The sequence below is a fragment of the Stigmatopora argus genome, chromosome 20, assembly GCF_051989625.1.
Source record: "Stigmatopora argus isolate UIUO_Sarg chromosome 20, RoL_Sarg_1.0, whole genome shotgun sequence".
Taxonomy (NCBI): domain Eukaryota; kingdom Metazoa; phylum Chordata; class Actinopteri; order Syngnathiformes; family Syngnathidae; genus Stigmatopora; species Stigmatopora argus.
This window is the reverse complement of record NC_135406.1, coordinates 1,585,894-1,599,613: the sequence shown is the minus strand read 5'-3', so window position 1 is coordinate 1,599,613 and position 13,720 is coordinate 1,585,894.

Sequence of the window (13,720 nt, the reverse complement as noted above, 5' to 3'; positions counted from 1 at the left end):
TCTTCATCTTTGTTCTTCTGTCTTCGTCTGCGTCGCCATCTTTGGTCTTCTGTCTTCGTCTGCGTCGCCATATTTGTTCTTCTGTCTTCGTCTGCGTCGTCATCTTTGGTCTTCTGTCTTCGTCTGCGTCGCCATATTTGTTCTTCTGTCTTCGTCTGCGTCGGCATATTTGTTCTTGTCTTCGTCTGCGTCGCCATCTTTGGTCTTCTGTCTTCGTCTGCGTCGCCCCCTAAGGACTTACCTCTTAAGCTGCGTCCTCTTTGGTCTTACCTTTTAAGCGGCTTTGGACTTACGGTCTCCTGTCTTCGTCTGCGTCGCCATCTTCAGTCTTTGTCTTCTTCGGTCTTTGTCTTCATCTTCATTTTCGGTCTTTGTCTTCATCTTCATCTTCGGTCTTTGTCTTCATCTTCGGTCGTCTGTCTTCTGTATTCGTCTGTCTTCTATATTCGTCTGTCTTCATCTTGGGTCTTCTGTATTCGTCTGTCTTCTATATTCGTCTGTCTTCATCTTGGGTCTTCTGTATTCGTCTGTCTTCTATATTCGTCTGTCTTCATCTTGGGTCTTCTGTATTCGTCTGTCTTCTATATTCGTCTGTCTTCATCTTTGTTCTTCTGTCTTCGTCTGCGTCGCCATCTTTGGTCTTCTGTCTTCGTCTGCGTCGCCATATTTGTTCTTCTGTCTTCGTCTGCGTCGTCATCTTTGGTCTTCTGTCTTCGTCTGCGTCGCCATATTTGTTCTTCTGTCTTCGTCTGCGTCGCCATATTTGGTATTTTGTCTTCGTCTGCGTCGCCCCCTAAGGACTTACCTCTTAAGCTGCATCCTCTTTGGTCTTACCTTTTAAGCGGCTTTGGACTTACGGTCTCCTGTCTTCGTCTGCGTCGCCATCTTCAGTCTTTGTCTTCTTCGGTCTTTGTCTTCATCTTCATTTTCGGTCTTTGTCTTCATCTTCATCTTCGGTCTTTGTCTTCATCTTCATCTTCGGTCTTTGTCTTCATCTTCATCTTCGGTCTTTGTCTTCATCTTCGGTCTTTGTCTTCATCTTCGGTCGTCTGTCTTCTGTATTCGTCTGTCTTCTATATTCGTCTGTCTTCATCTTCGGTCGTCTGTCTTCTGTATTCGTCTGTCTTCTATATTCGTCTGTCTTCATCTTGGGTCTTCTGTATTCGTCTGTCTTCATCTTGGGTCTTCTGTATTCGTCTGTCTTCTATATTCGTCTGTCTTCATCTGTGTTCTTGTCTTCGTCTGCGTCGCCATATTTGTTCTTCTGTCTTCGTCTGCGTCGCCATCTTTGGTCTTCTGTCTTCGTCTGCGTCGCCCCCTAAGGACTTACCTCTTAAGCTGCGTCCTCTTTGGTCTTACCTTTTAAGCGGCTTTGGACTTACGGTCTCCTGTCTTCGTCTGCGTCGCCATCTTCAGTCTTTGTCTTCTTCGGTCTTTGTCTTCATCTTCATTTTCGGTCTTTGTCTTCATCTTCGGTCTTTGTCTTCATCTTCATCTTCGGTCTTTGTCTTCATCTTCATCTTCGGTCTTTGTCTTCATCTTCGGTCTTTGTCTTCATCTTCGGTCGTCTGTCTTCTGTATTCGTCTGTCTTCTATATTCGTCTGTCTTCATCTTCGGTCGTCTGTCTTCTGTATTCGTCTGTCTTCTATATTCGTCTGTCTTCATCTTGGGTCTTCTGTATTCGTCTGTCTTCTATATTCGTCTGTCTTTATCTTTGTTCTTGTCTTCGTCTGCGTCGCCATATTTGTTCTTCTGTCTTCGTCTGCGTCGTCATCTTTGGTCTTCTGTCTTCGTCTGCGTCGCCATATTTGTTCTTCTGTCTTCGTCTGCGTCGCCATCTTTGGTCTTCTGTCTTCGTCTGCGTCGCCCCCTAAGGACTTACCTCTTAAGCTGCGTCCTCTTTGGTCTTACCTTTTAAGCGGCTTTGGACTTACGGTCTCCTGTCTTCGTCTGCGTCGCCATCTTCAGTCTTTATCTTCTTCGGTCTTTGTCTTCATCTTCATTTTCGGTCTTTGTCTTCATCTTCATCTTCGGTCTTTGTCTTCATCTTCGGTCGTCTGTCTTCTGTATTCGTCTGTCTTCTATATTCGTCTGTCTTCATCTTGGGTCTTCTGTATTTGTCTGTCTTCTATATTCGTCTGTCTTCATCTTGGGTCTTCTGTATTCGTCTGTCTTCTATATTCGTCTGTCTTCATCTTGGGTCTTCTGTATTCGTCTGTCTTCTATATTCGTCTGTCTTCATCTTGGGTCTTATGTATTCGTCTGTCTTCTATATTCGTCTGTCTTCATCTTGGGTCTTCTGTATTCGTCTGTCTTCTATATTCGTCTGTCTTCATCTTTGTTCTTCTGTCTTCGTCTGCGTCGCCATCTTTGGTCTTCTGTCTTCGTCGCCATATTTGTTCTTCTGTCTTCGTCTGCGTCGCCATCTTTTGTCTTCTGTCTTCGTCTGCGTCGCCATATTTGTTCTTCTGTCTTCGTCTGCGTCGCCATCTTTGGTCTTTTGTCTTCGTCTGCGTCGCCCCCTAAGGACTTACCTCTTAAGCTGCATCCTCTTTGGTCTTACCTTTTAAGCGGCTTTGGACTTACGGTCTCCTGTCTTCGTCTGCGTCGCCATCTTCAGTCTTTGTCTTCTTTGGTCTTTGTCTTCATCTTCATTTTCGGTCTTTGTCTTCATCTTCATCTTCGGTCTTTGTCTTCATCTTCGGTCTTTGTCTTCATCTTCATCTTCGGTCTTTGTCTTCATCTTCATCTTCGGTCTTTGTCTTCATCTTTGGTCGTCTGTCTTCTGTATTTGTCTGTCTTCTATATTCGTCTGTCTTCATCTTGGGTCTTCTGTATTCGTCTGTCTTCTATATTCGTCTGTCTTCATCTTGGGTCTTCTGTATTCGTCTGTCTTCTATATTCGTCTGTCTTCATCTTTGTTCTTCTGTCTTCGTCTGCGTCGCCATCTTTGGTCTTCTGTCTTCGTCTGCGTCGCCATATTTGTTCTTCTGTCTTCGTCTGCGTCGTCATCTTTGGTCTTCTGTCTTCGTCTGCGTCGCCATATTTGTTCTTCTGTCTTCGTCTGCGTCGCCATATTTGTTCTTGTCTTCGTCTGCGTCGCCATCTTTGGTCTTCTTTCTTCGTCTGCGTCGCCCCCTAAGGACTTACCTCTTAAGCTGCGTCCTCTTTGGTCTTACCTTTTAAGCGGCTTTGGACTTACGGTCTCCTGTCTTCGTCTGCGTCGCCATCTTCAGTCTTTGTCTTCTTCGGTCTTTGTCTTCATCTTCATTTTCTGTCTTTGTCTTCATCTTCATCTTCGGTCTTTGTCTTCATCTTCGGTCGTCTGTCTTCTGTATTCGTCTGTCTTCTATATTCGTCTGTCTTCATCTTGGGTCTTCTGTATTCGTCTGTCTTCTGTATTCGTCTGTCTTCTATATTCGTCTGTCTTCATCTTGGGTCTTCTGTATTCGTCTGTCTTCTATATTCGTCTGTCTTCATCTTGGGTCTTCTGTATTCGTCTGTCTTCTATATTCGTCTGTCTTCATCTTGGGTCTTCTGTATTCGTCTGTCTTCTATATTCGTCTGTCTTCATCTTTGTTCTTCTGTCTTCGTCTGCGTCGCCATCTTTGGTCTTCTGTCTTCTTCGGTCTTTGTCTTCATCTTCATTTTCGGTCTTTGTCTTCATCTTCATCTTCGGTCTTTGTCTTCATCTTCGGTCGTCTGTCTTCTGTATTCGTCTGTCTTCTATATTCGTCTGTCTTCATCTTGGGTCTTCTGTATTTGTCTGTCTTCTATATTCGTCTGTCTTCATCTTCGGTCGTCTGTCTTCTGTATTCGTCTGTCTTCATCTTGGGTCTTCTGTATTCGTCTGTCTTCTATATTCGTCTGTCTTCATCTTTGTTCTTGTCTTCGTCTGCGTCGCCATCTTTGGTGTTCTGTCTTCGTCTGCGTCGCCATATTTGTTCTTCTGTCTTCGTCTGCGTCGCCATCTTTGGTCTTCTGTCTTCGTCTGCGTCGCCATATTTGTTCTTCTGTCTTCGTCTGCGTCGCCATCTTTGGTCTTCTGTCTTCGTCTGCGTCGCCATATTTGTTCTTCTGTCTTCGTCTGCGTCGCCATCTTTGGTCTTCTGTCTTCGTCTGCGTCGCCCCCTAAGGACTTACCTCTTAAGCTGCGTCCTCTTTGGTCTTACCTTTTAAGCGGCTTTGGACTTACGGTCTCCTGTCTTCGTCTGCGTCGCCATCTTCAGTCTTTGTCTTCTTCGGTCTTTGTCTTCATCTTCATTTTCGGTCTTTGTCTTCATCTTCATTTTCGGTCTTTGTCTTCATCTTCATCTTCGGTCTTTGTCTTCATCTTCGGTCGTCTGTCTTCTGTATTCGTCTGTCTTCTATATTCGTCTGTCTTCATCTTGGGTCTTCTGTATTCGTCTGTCTTCTATATTCGTCTGTCTTCATCTTGGGTCTTCTGTATTCGTCTGTCTTCTATATTCGTCTGTCTTCATCTTGGGTCTTCTGTATTCGTCTGTCTTCTATATTCGTCTGTCTTCATCTTGGGTCTTCTGTATTCGTCTGTCTTCTATATTCGTCTGTCTTCATCTTTGTTCTTGTCTTCGTCTGCGTCGCCATCTTTGGTGTTCTGTCTTCGTCTGCGTCGCCATATTTGTTCTTCTGTCTTCGTCTGCGTCGTCATCTTTGGTCTTCTGTCTTCGTCTGCGTCGCCATATTTGTTCTTCTGTCTTCGTCTGCGTCGCCATCTTTGGTCTTCTGTCTTCATCTGCGTCGCCCCCTAAGGACTTACCTCTTAAGCTGCGTCCTCTTTGGTCTTACCTTTTAAGCGGCTTTGGACTTACGGTCTCCTGTCTTCGTCTGCGTCGCCATCTTCAGTCTTTGTCTTCTTCGGTCTTTGTCTTCATCTTCATTTTCGGTCTTTGTCTTCATCTTCATCTTCGGTCTTTGTCTTCATCTTCGGTCTTTGTCTTCATCTTCATCTTCGGTCTTTGTCTTCATCTTTGGTCGTCTGTCTTCTGTATTTGTCTGTCTTCTATATTCGTCTGTCTTCATCTTGGGTCTTCTGTATTCGTCTGTCTTCTATATTCGTCTGTCTTCATCTTGGGTCTTCTGTATTCGTCTGTCTTCTATATTCGTCTGTCTTCATCTTTGTTCTTCTGTCTTCGTCTGCGTCGCCATCTTTGGTCTTCTGTCTTCGTCTGCGTCGCCATAATTGTTCTTCTGTCTTCGTCTGCGTCGTCATCTTTGGTCTTCTGTCTTCGTCTGCGTCGCCATATTTGTTCTTCTGTCTTCGTCTGCGTCGCCATCTTTGGTCTTCTGTCTTCGTCTGCGTCGCCCCCTAAGGACTTACCTCTTAAGCTGCGTCCTCTTTGGTCTTACCTTTTAAGCGGCTTTGGACTTACGGTCTCCTGTCTTCGTCTGCGTCGCCATCTTCAGTCTTTGTCTTCTTCGGTCTTTGTCTTCATCTTCATTTTCGGTCTTTGTCTTCATCTTCGGTCTTTGTCTTCATCTTCGGTCGTCTGTCTTCTGTATTCGTCTGTCTTCTATATTCGTCTGTCTTCATCTTGGGTCTTCTGTATTCGTCTGTCTTCTATATTCGTCTGTCTTCATCTTGGGTCTTCTGTATTCGTCTGTCTTCTATATTCGTCTGTCTTCATCTTGGGTCTTCTGTATTCGTCTGTCTTCTATATTCGTCTGTCTTCATCTTGGGTCTTCTGTATTCGTCTGTCTTCTATATTCGTCTGTCTTCATCTTTGTTCTTGTCTTCGTCTGCGTCGCCATCTTTGGTGTTCTGTCTTCGTCTGCGTCGCCATATTTGTTCTTCTGTCTTCGTCTGCGTCGTCATCTTTGGTCTTGTCTTCGTCTGCGTCGCCATATTTGTTCTTCTGTCTTCGTCTGCGTCGCCATCTTTGGTCTTCTGTCTTCATCTGCGTCGCCCCCTAAGGACTTACCTCTTAAGCTGCGTCCTCTTTGGTCTTACCTTTTAAGCGGCTTTGGACTTACGGTCTCCTGTCTTCGTCTGCGTCGCCATCTTCAGTCTTTGTCTTCTTCGGTCTTTGTCTTCATCTTCATTTTCGGTCTTTGTCTTCATCTTCATCTTCGGTCTTTGTCTTCATCTTCGGTCTTTGTCTTCATCTTCATCTTCGGTCTTTGTCTTCATCTTTGGTCGTCTGTCTTCTGTATTTGTCTGTCTTCTATATTCGTCTGTCTTCATCTTGGGTCTTCTGTATTCGTCTGTCTTCTATATTCGTCTGTCTTCATCTTGGGTCTTCTGTATTCGTCTGTCTTCTATATTCGTCTGTCTTCATCTTTGTTCTTCTGTCTTCGTCTGCGTCGCCATCTTTGGTCTTCTGTCTTCGTCTGCGTCGCCATAATTGTTCTTCTGTCTTCGTCTGCGTCGTCATCTTTGGTCTTCTGTCTTCGTCTGCGTCGCCATATTTGTTCTTCTGTCTTCGTCTGCGTCGCCATCTTTGGTCTTCTGTCTTCGTCTGCGTCGCCCCCTAAGGACTTACCTCTTAAGCTGCGTCCTCTTTGGTCTTACCTTTTAAGCGGCTTTGGACTTACGGTCTCCTGTCTTCGTCTGCGTCGCCATCTTCAGTCTTTGTCTTCTTCGGTCTTTGTCTTCATCTTCATTTTCGGTCTTTGTCTTCATCTTCGGTCTTTGTCTTCATCTTCGGTCGTCTGTCTTCTGTATTCGTCTGTCTTCTATATTCGTCTGTCTTCATCTTGGGTCTTCTGTATTCGTCTGTCTTCTATATTCGTCTGTCTTCATCTTGGGTCTTCTGTATTCGTCTGTCTTCTATATTCGTCTGTCTTCATCTTGGGTCTTCTGTATTCGTCTGTCTTCTATATTCGTCTGTCTTCATCTTGGGTCTTCTGTATTCGTCTGTCTTCTATATTCGTCTGTCTTCATCTTTGTTCTTCTGTCTTCGTCTGCGTCGCCATCTTTGGTCTTCTGTCTTCGTCTGCGTCGCCATATTTGTTCTTCTGTCTTCGTTTGCGTCGCCATCTTTGGTCTTCTGTCTTCGTCTGCGTCGCCATATTTGTTCTTCTGTCTTCGTCTGCGTCGCCATCTTTGGTCTTTTGTCTTCGTCTGCGTCGCCCCCTAAGGACTTACCTCTTAAGCTGCATCCTCTTTGGTCTTACCTTTTAAGCGGCTTTGGACTTACAGTCTCCTGTCTTCGTCTGCGTCGCCATCTTCAGTCTTTGTCTTCTTCGGTCTTTGTCTTCATCTTCATTTTCGGTCTTTGTCTTCATCTTCATCTTCGGTCTTTGTCTTCATCTTCATCTTCGGTCTTTGTCTTCATCTTCATCTTCGGTCTTTGTCTTCATCTTCGGTCTTTGTCTTCATCTTCGGTCGTCTGTCTTCTGTATTCGTCTGTCTTCTATATTCGTCTGTCTTCATCTTGGGTCTTCTGTATTCGTCTGTCTTCTATATTCGTCTGTCTTCATCTTTGTTCTTGTCTTCGTCTGCGTCGCCATCTTTGGTCTTCTGTCTTCGTCTGCGTCGCCATATTTGTTCTTCTGTCTTCGTCTGCGTCGCCATCTTTTGTCTTCTGTCTTCGTCTGCGTCGCCATATTTGTTCTTGTCTTCGTCTGCGTCGCCATCTTTGGTCTTCTGTCTTCGTCTGCGTCGCCCCCTAAGGACTTACCTCTTAAGCTGCGTCCTCTTTGGTCTTACCTTTTAAGCGGCTTTGGACTTACGGTCTCCTGTCTTCGTCTGCGTCGCCATCTTCAGTCTTTGTCTTCTTCGGTCTTTGTCTTCATCTTCATTTTCGGGCTTTGTCTTCATCTTCATCTTCGGTCTTTGTCTTCATCTTCGGTCGTCTGTCTTCTGTATTCGTCTGTCTTCTATATTCGTCTGTCTTCATCTTGGGTCTTCTGTATTCGTCTGTCTTCTATATTCGTCTGTCTTCATCTTGGGTCTTCTGTATTCGTCTGTCTTCTATATTCGTCTGTCTTCATCTTGGGTCTTCTGTATTCGTCTGTCTTCTATATTCATCTGTCTTCATCTTGGGTCTTCTGTATTCGTCTGTCTTCTATATTCGTCTGTCTTCATCTTGGGTCTTCTGTATTCGTCTGTCTTCTATATTCGTCTGTCTTCATCTTTGTTCTTCTGTCTTCGTCTGCGTCGCCATCTTTGGTCTTCTGTCTTCGTCTGTGTCGCCATATTTGTTCTTCTGTCTTCGTCGCCATCTTTTGTCTTCTGTCTTCGTCTGCGTCGCCATATTTGTTCTTCTGTCTTCGTCTGCGTCGCCATCTTTGGTCTTTTGTCTTCGTCTGCGTCGCCCCCTAAGGACTTACCTCTTAAGCTGCATCCTCTTTGGTCTTACCTTTTAAGCGGCTTTGGACTTACGGTCTCCTGTCTTCGTCTGCGTCGCCATCTTCAGTCTTTGTCTTCTTCGGTCTTTGTCTTCATCTTCATTTTCGGTCTTTGTCTTCATCTTCATCTTCGGTCTTTGTCTTCATCTTCGGTCTTTGTCTTCATCTTCATCTTCGGTCTTTGTCTTCATCTTCGGTCTTTGTCTTCATCTTCGGTCTATGTCTTCATCTTCGGTCGTCTGTCTTCTGTATTCGTCTCTCTTCTATATTCGTCTGTCTTCATCTTCGGTCGTCTGTCTTCTGTATTCGTCTGTCTTCTATATTCGTCTGTCTTCATCTTCGGTCGTCTGTCTTCTGTATTCGTCTGTCTTCTATATTCGTCTGTCTTCATCTTGGGTCTTCTGTATTCGTCTGTCTTCTATATTCGTTTGTCTTCATCTTTGTTCTTGTCTTCGTCTGCGTCGCCATCTTTGGTGTTCTGTCTTCGTCTGCGTCGCCATATTTGTTCTTCTGTCTTCGTCTGCGTCGCCATCTTTGGTCTTCTGTCTTCGTCTGCGTCGCCATATTTGTTCTTCTGTCTTCGTCTGCGTCGCCATCTTTGGTCTTTGTCTTCTTCGGTCTTTGTCTTCATCTTCATTTTCGGTCTTTGTCTTCATCTTCATCTTCGGTCTTTGTCTTCATCTTCATCTTCGGTCTTTGTCTTCATCTTCATCTTCGGTCTTTGTCTTCATCTTCATCTTCGGTCTTTGTCTTCATCTTTGGTCGTCTGTCTTCTGTATTTGTCTGTCTTCTATATTCGTCTGTCTTCATCTTGGGTCTTCTGTATTCGTCTGTCTTCTATATTCGTCTGTCTTCATCTTGGGTCTTCTGTATTCGTCTGTCTTCTATATTCGTCTGTCTTCATCTTTGTTCTTCTGTCTTCGTCTGCGTCGCCATCTTTGGTCTTCTGTCTTCGTCTGCGTCGCCATATTTGTTCTTCTGTCTTCGTCTGCGTCGTCATCTTTGGTCTTCTGTCTTCGTCTGCGTCGCCATATTTGTTCTTCTGTCTTCGTCTGCGTCGCCATATTTGTTCTTGTCTTCGTCTGCGTCGCCATCTTTGGTCTTCTGTCTTCGTCTGCGTCGCCCCCTAAGGACTTACCTCTTAAGCTGCGTCCTCTTTGGTCTTACCTTTTAAGCGGCTTTGGACTTACGGTCTCCTGTCTTCGTCGCCATCTTCAGTCTTTGTCTTTTTCGGTCTTTGTCTTCATCTTCATTTTCGGTCTTTGTCTTCATCTTCATCTTCGGTCTTTGTCTTCATCTTCGGTCGTCTGTCTTCTGTATTCGTCTGTCTTCTATATTCGTCTGTCTTCATCTTGGGTCTTCTGTATTCGTCTGTCTTCTATATTCGTCTGTCTTCATCTTGGGTCTTCTGTATTCGTCTGTCTTCTATATTCGTCTGTCTTCATCTTGGGTCTTCTGTATTCGTCTGTCTTCTATATTCGTCTGTCTTCATCTTGGGTCTTCTGTATTCGTCTGTCTTCTATATTCGTCTGTCTTCATCTTTGTTCGTCTTCGTCTGCGTCGCCATCTTTGGTGTTCTGTCTTCGTCTGCGTCGCCATATTTGTTCTTCTGTCTTCGTCTGCGTCGTCATCTTTGGTCTTCTGTCTTCGTCTGCGTCGCCATATTTGTTCTTCTGTCTTCGTCTGCGTCGCCATCTTTGGTCTTCTGTCTTCATCTGCGTCGCCCCCTAAGGACTTACCTCTTAAGCTGCGTCCTCTTTGGTCTTACCTTTTAAGCGGCTTTGGACTTACGGTCTCCTGTCTTCGTCTGCGTCGCCATCTTCAGTCTTTGTCTTCTTCGGTCTTTGTCTTCATCTTCATTTTCGGTCTTTGTCTTCATCTTCATCTTCGGTCTTTGTCTTCATCTTCGGTCTTTGTCTTCATCTTCATCTTCGGTCTTTGTCTTCATCTTTGGTCGTCTGTCTTCTGTATTTGTCTGTCTTCTATATTCGTCTGTCTTCATCTTGGGTCTTCTGTATTCGTCTGTCTTCTATATTCGTCTGTCTTCATCTTAGGTCTTCTGTATTCGTCTGTCTTCTATATTCGTCTGTCTTCATCTTTGTTCTTCTGTCTTCGTCTGCGTCGCCATCTTTGGTCTTCTGTCTTCGTCTGCGTCGCCATAATTGTTCTTCTGTCTTCGTCTGCGTCGTCATCTTTGGTCTTCTGTCTTCGTCTGCGTCGCCATATTTGTTCTTCTGTCTTCGTCTGCGTCGCCATCTTTGGTCTTCTGTCTTCGTCTGCGTCGCCCCCTAAGGACTTACCTCTTAAGCTGCGTCCTCTTTGGTCTTACCTTTTAAGCGGCTTTGGACTTACGGTCTCCTGTCTTCGTCTGCGTCGCCATCTTCAGTCTTTGTCTTCTTCGGTCTTTGTCTTCATCTTCATTTTCGGTCTTTGTCTTCATCTTCGGTCTTTGTCTTCATCTTCGGTCGTCTGTCTTCTGTATTCGTCTGTCTTCTATATTCGTCTGTCTTCATCTTGGGTCTTCTGTATTCGTCTGTCTTCTATATTCGTCTGTCTTCATCTTGGGTCTTCTGTATTCGTCTGTCTTCTATATTCGTCTGTCTTCATCTTGGGTCTTCTGTATTCGTCTGTCTTCTATATTCGTCTGTCTTCATCTTGGGTCTTCTGTATTCGTCTGTCTTCTATATTCGTCTGTCTTCATCTTTGTTCTTGTCTTCATCTGCGTCGCCATCTTTGGTGTTCTGTCTTCGTCTGCGTCGCCATATTTGTTCTTCTGTCTTCGTCTGCGTCGTCATCTTTGGTCTTCTGTCTTCGTCTGCGTCGCCATATTTGTTCTTCTGTCTTCGTCTGCGTCGCCATCTTTGGTCTTCTGTCTTCATCTGTGTCGCCCCCTAAGGACTTACCTCTTAAGCTGCGTCCTCTTTGGTCTTACCTTTTAAGCGGCTTTGGACTTACGGTCTCCTGTCTTCGTCTGCGTCGCCATCTTCAGTCTTTGTCTTCTTCGGTCTTTGTCTTCATCTTCATTTTCGGTCTTTGTCTTCATCTTCATCTTCGGTCTTTGTCTTCATCTTCGGTCTTTGTCTTCATCTTCATCTTCGGTCTTTGTCTTCATCTTTGGTCGTCTGTCTTCTGTATTTGTCTGTCTTCTATATTCGTCTGTCTTCATCTTGGGTCTTCTGTATTCGTCTGTCTTCTATATTCGTCTGTCTTCATCTTGGGTCTTCTGTATTCGTCTGTCTTCTATATTCGTCTGTCTTCATCTTTGTTCTTCTGTCTTCGTCTGCGTCGCCATCTTTGGTCTTCTGTCTTCGTCTGCGTCGCCATAATTGTTCTTCTGTCTTCGTCTGCGTCGTCATCTTTGGTCTTCTGTCTTCGTCTGCGTCGCCATATTTGTTCTTCTGTCTTCGTCTGCGTCGCCATCTTTGGTCTTCTGTCTTCGTCTGCGTCGCCCCCTAAGGACTTACCTCTTAAGCTGCGTCCTCTTTGGTCTTACCTTTTAAGCGGCTTTGGACTTACGGTCTCCTGTCTTCGTCTGCGTCGCCATCTTCAGTCTTTGTCTTCTTCGGTCTTTGTCTTCATCTTCATTTTCGGTCTTTGTCTTCATCTTCGGTCTTTGTCTTCATCTTCGGTCGTCTGTCTTCTGTATTCGTCTGTCTTCTATATTCGTCTGTCTTCATCTTGGGTCTTCTGTATTCGTCTGTCTTCTATATTCGTCTGTCTTCATCTTGGGTCTTCTGTATTCGTCTGTCTTCTATATTCGTCTGTCTTCATCTTGGGTCTTCTGTATTCGTCTGTCTTCTATATTCGTCTGTCTTCATCTTGGGTCTTCTGTATTCGTCTGTCTTCTATATTCGTCTGTCTTCATCTTTGTTCTTCTGTCTTCGTCTGCGTCGCCATCTTTGGTCTTCTGTCTTCGTCTGCGTCGCCATATTTGTTCTTCTGTCTTCGTCTGCGTCGCCATCTTTGGTCTTCTGTCTTCGTCTGCGTCGCCATATTTGTTCTTCTGTCTTCGTCTGCGTCGCCATCTTTGGTCTTTTGTCTTCGTCTGCGTCGCCCCCTAAGGACTTACCTCTTAAGCTGCATCCTCTTTGGTCTTACCTTTTAAGCGGCTTTGGACTTACAGTCTCCTGTCTTCGTCTGCGTCGCCATCTTCAGTCTTTGTCTTCTTCGGTCTTTGTCTTCATCTTCATTTTCGGTCTTTGTCTTCATCTTCATCTTCGGTCTTTGTCTTCATCTTCATCTTCGGTCTTTGTCTTCATCTTCATCTTCGGTCTTTGTCTTCATCTTCGGTCTTTGTCTTCATCTTCGGTCGTCTGTCTTCTGTATTCGTCTGTCTTCTATATTCGTCTGTCTTCATCTTGGGTCTTCTGTATTCGTCTGTCTTCTATATTCGTCTGTCTTCATCTTTGTTCTTGTCTTCGTCTGCGTCGCCATCTTTGGTCTTCTGTCTTCGTCTGCGTCGCCATATTTGTTCTTCTGTCTTCGTCTGCGTCGCCATCTTTTGTCTTCTGTCTTCGTCTGCGTCGCCATATTTGTTCTTGTCTTCGTCTGCGTCGCCATCTTTGGTCTTCTGTCTTCGTCTGCGTCGCCCCCTAAGGACTTACCTCTTAAGCTGCGTCCTCTTTGGTCTTACCTTTTAAGCGGCTTTGGACTTACGGTCTCCTGTTTTCGTCTGCGTCGCCATCTTCAGTCTTTGTCTTCTTCGGTCTTTGTCTTCATCTTCATTTTCGGTCTTTGTCTTCATCTTCATCTTCGGTCTTTGTCTTCATCTTCGGTCTTTGTCTTCATCTTCATCTTCGGTCTTTGTCTTCATCTTCATCTTCGGTCTTTGTCTTCATCTTTGGTCGTCTGTCTTCTGTATTTGTCTGTCTTCTATATTCGTCTGTCTTCATCTTGGGTCTTCTGTATTCGTCTGTCTTCTATATTCGTCTGTCTTCATCTTGGGTCTTCTGTATTCGTCTGTCTTCTATATTCGTCTGTCTTCATCTTTGTTCTTCTGTCTTCGTCTGCGTCGCCATCTTTGGTGTTCTGTCTTCGTCTGCGTCGCCATATTTGTTCTTCTGTCTTCGTCTGCGTCGCCATCTTTGGTCTTCTGTCTTCGTGTGCGTCGCCCCCTAAGGACTTACCTCTTAAGCTGCGTCCTCTTTGGTCTTACCTTTTAAGCGGCTTTGGACTTACGGTCTCCTGTCTTCGTCTGCGTCGCCATCTTCAGTCTTTGTCTTCTTCGGTCTTTGGCTTCATCTTCATTTTCGGTCTTTGTCTTCATCTTCATCTTCGGTCTTTGTCTTCATCTTCGGTCTTTGTCTTCATCTTCATCTTGGGTCTTTATCTTCATCTTCATTTTCGGTCTTTGTCTTCATCTTCATCTTCGGTCTTTGTCTTCATCTTCGGTCTTTGTCTTCATCTTCA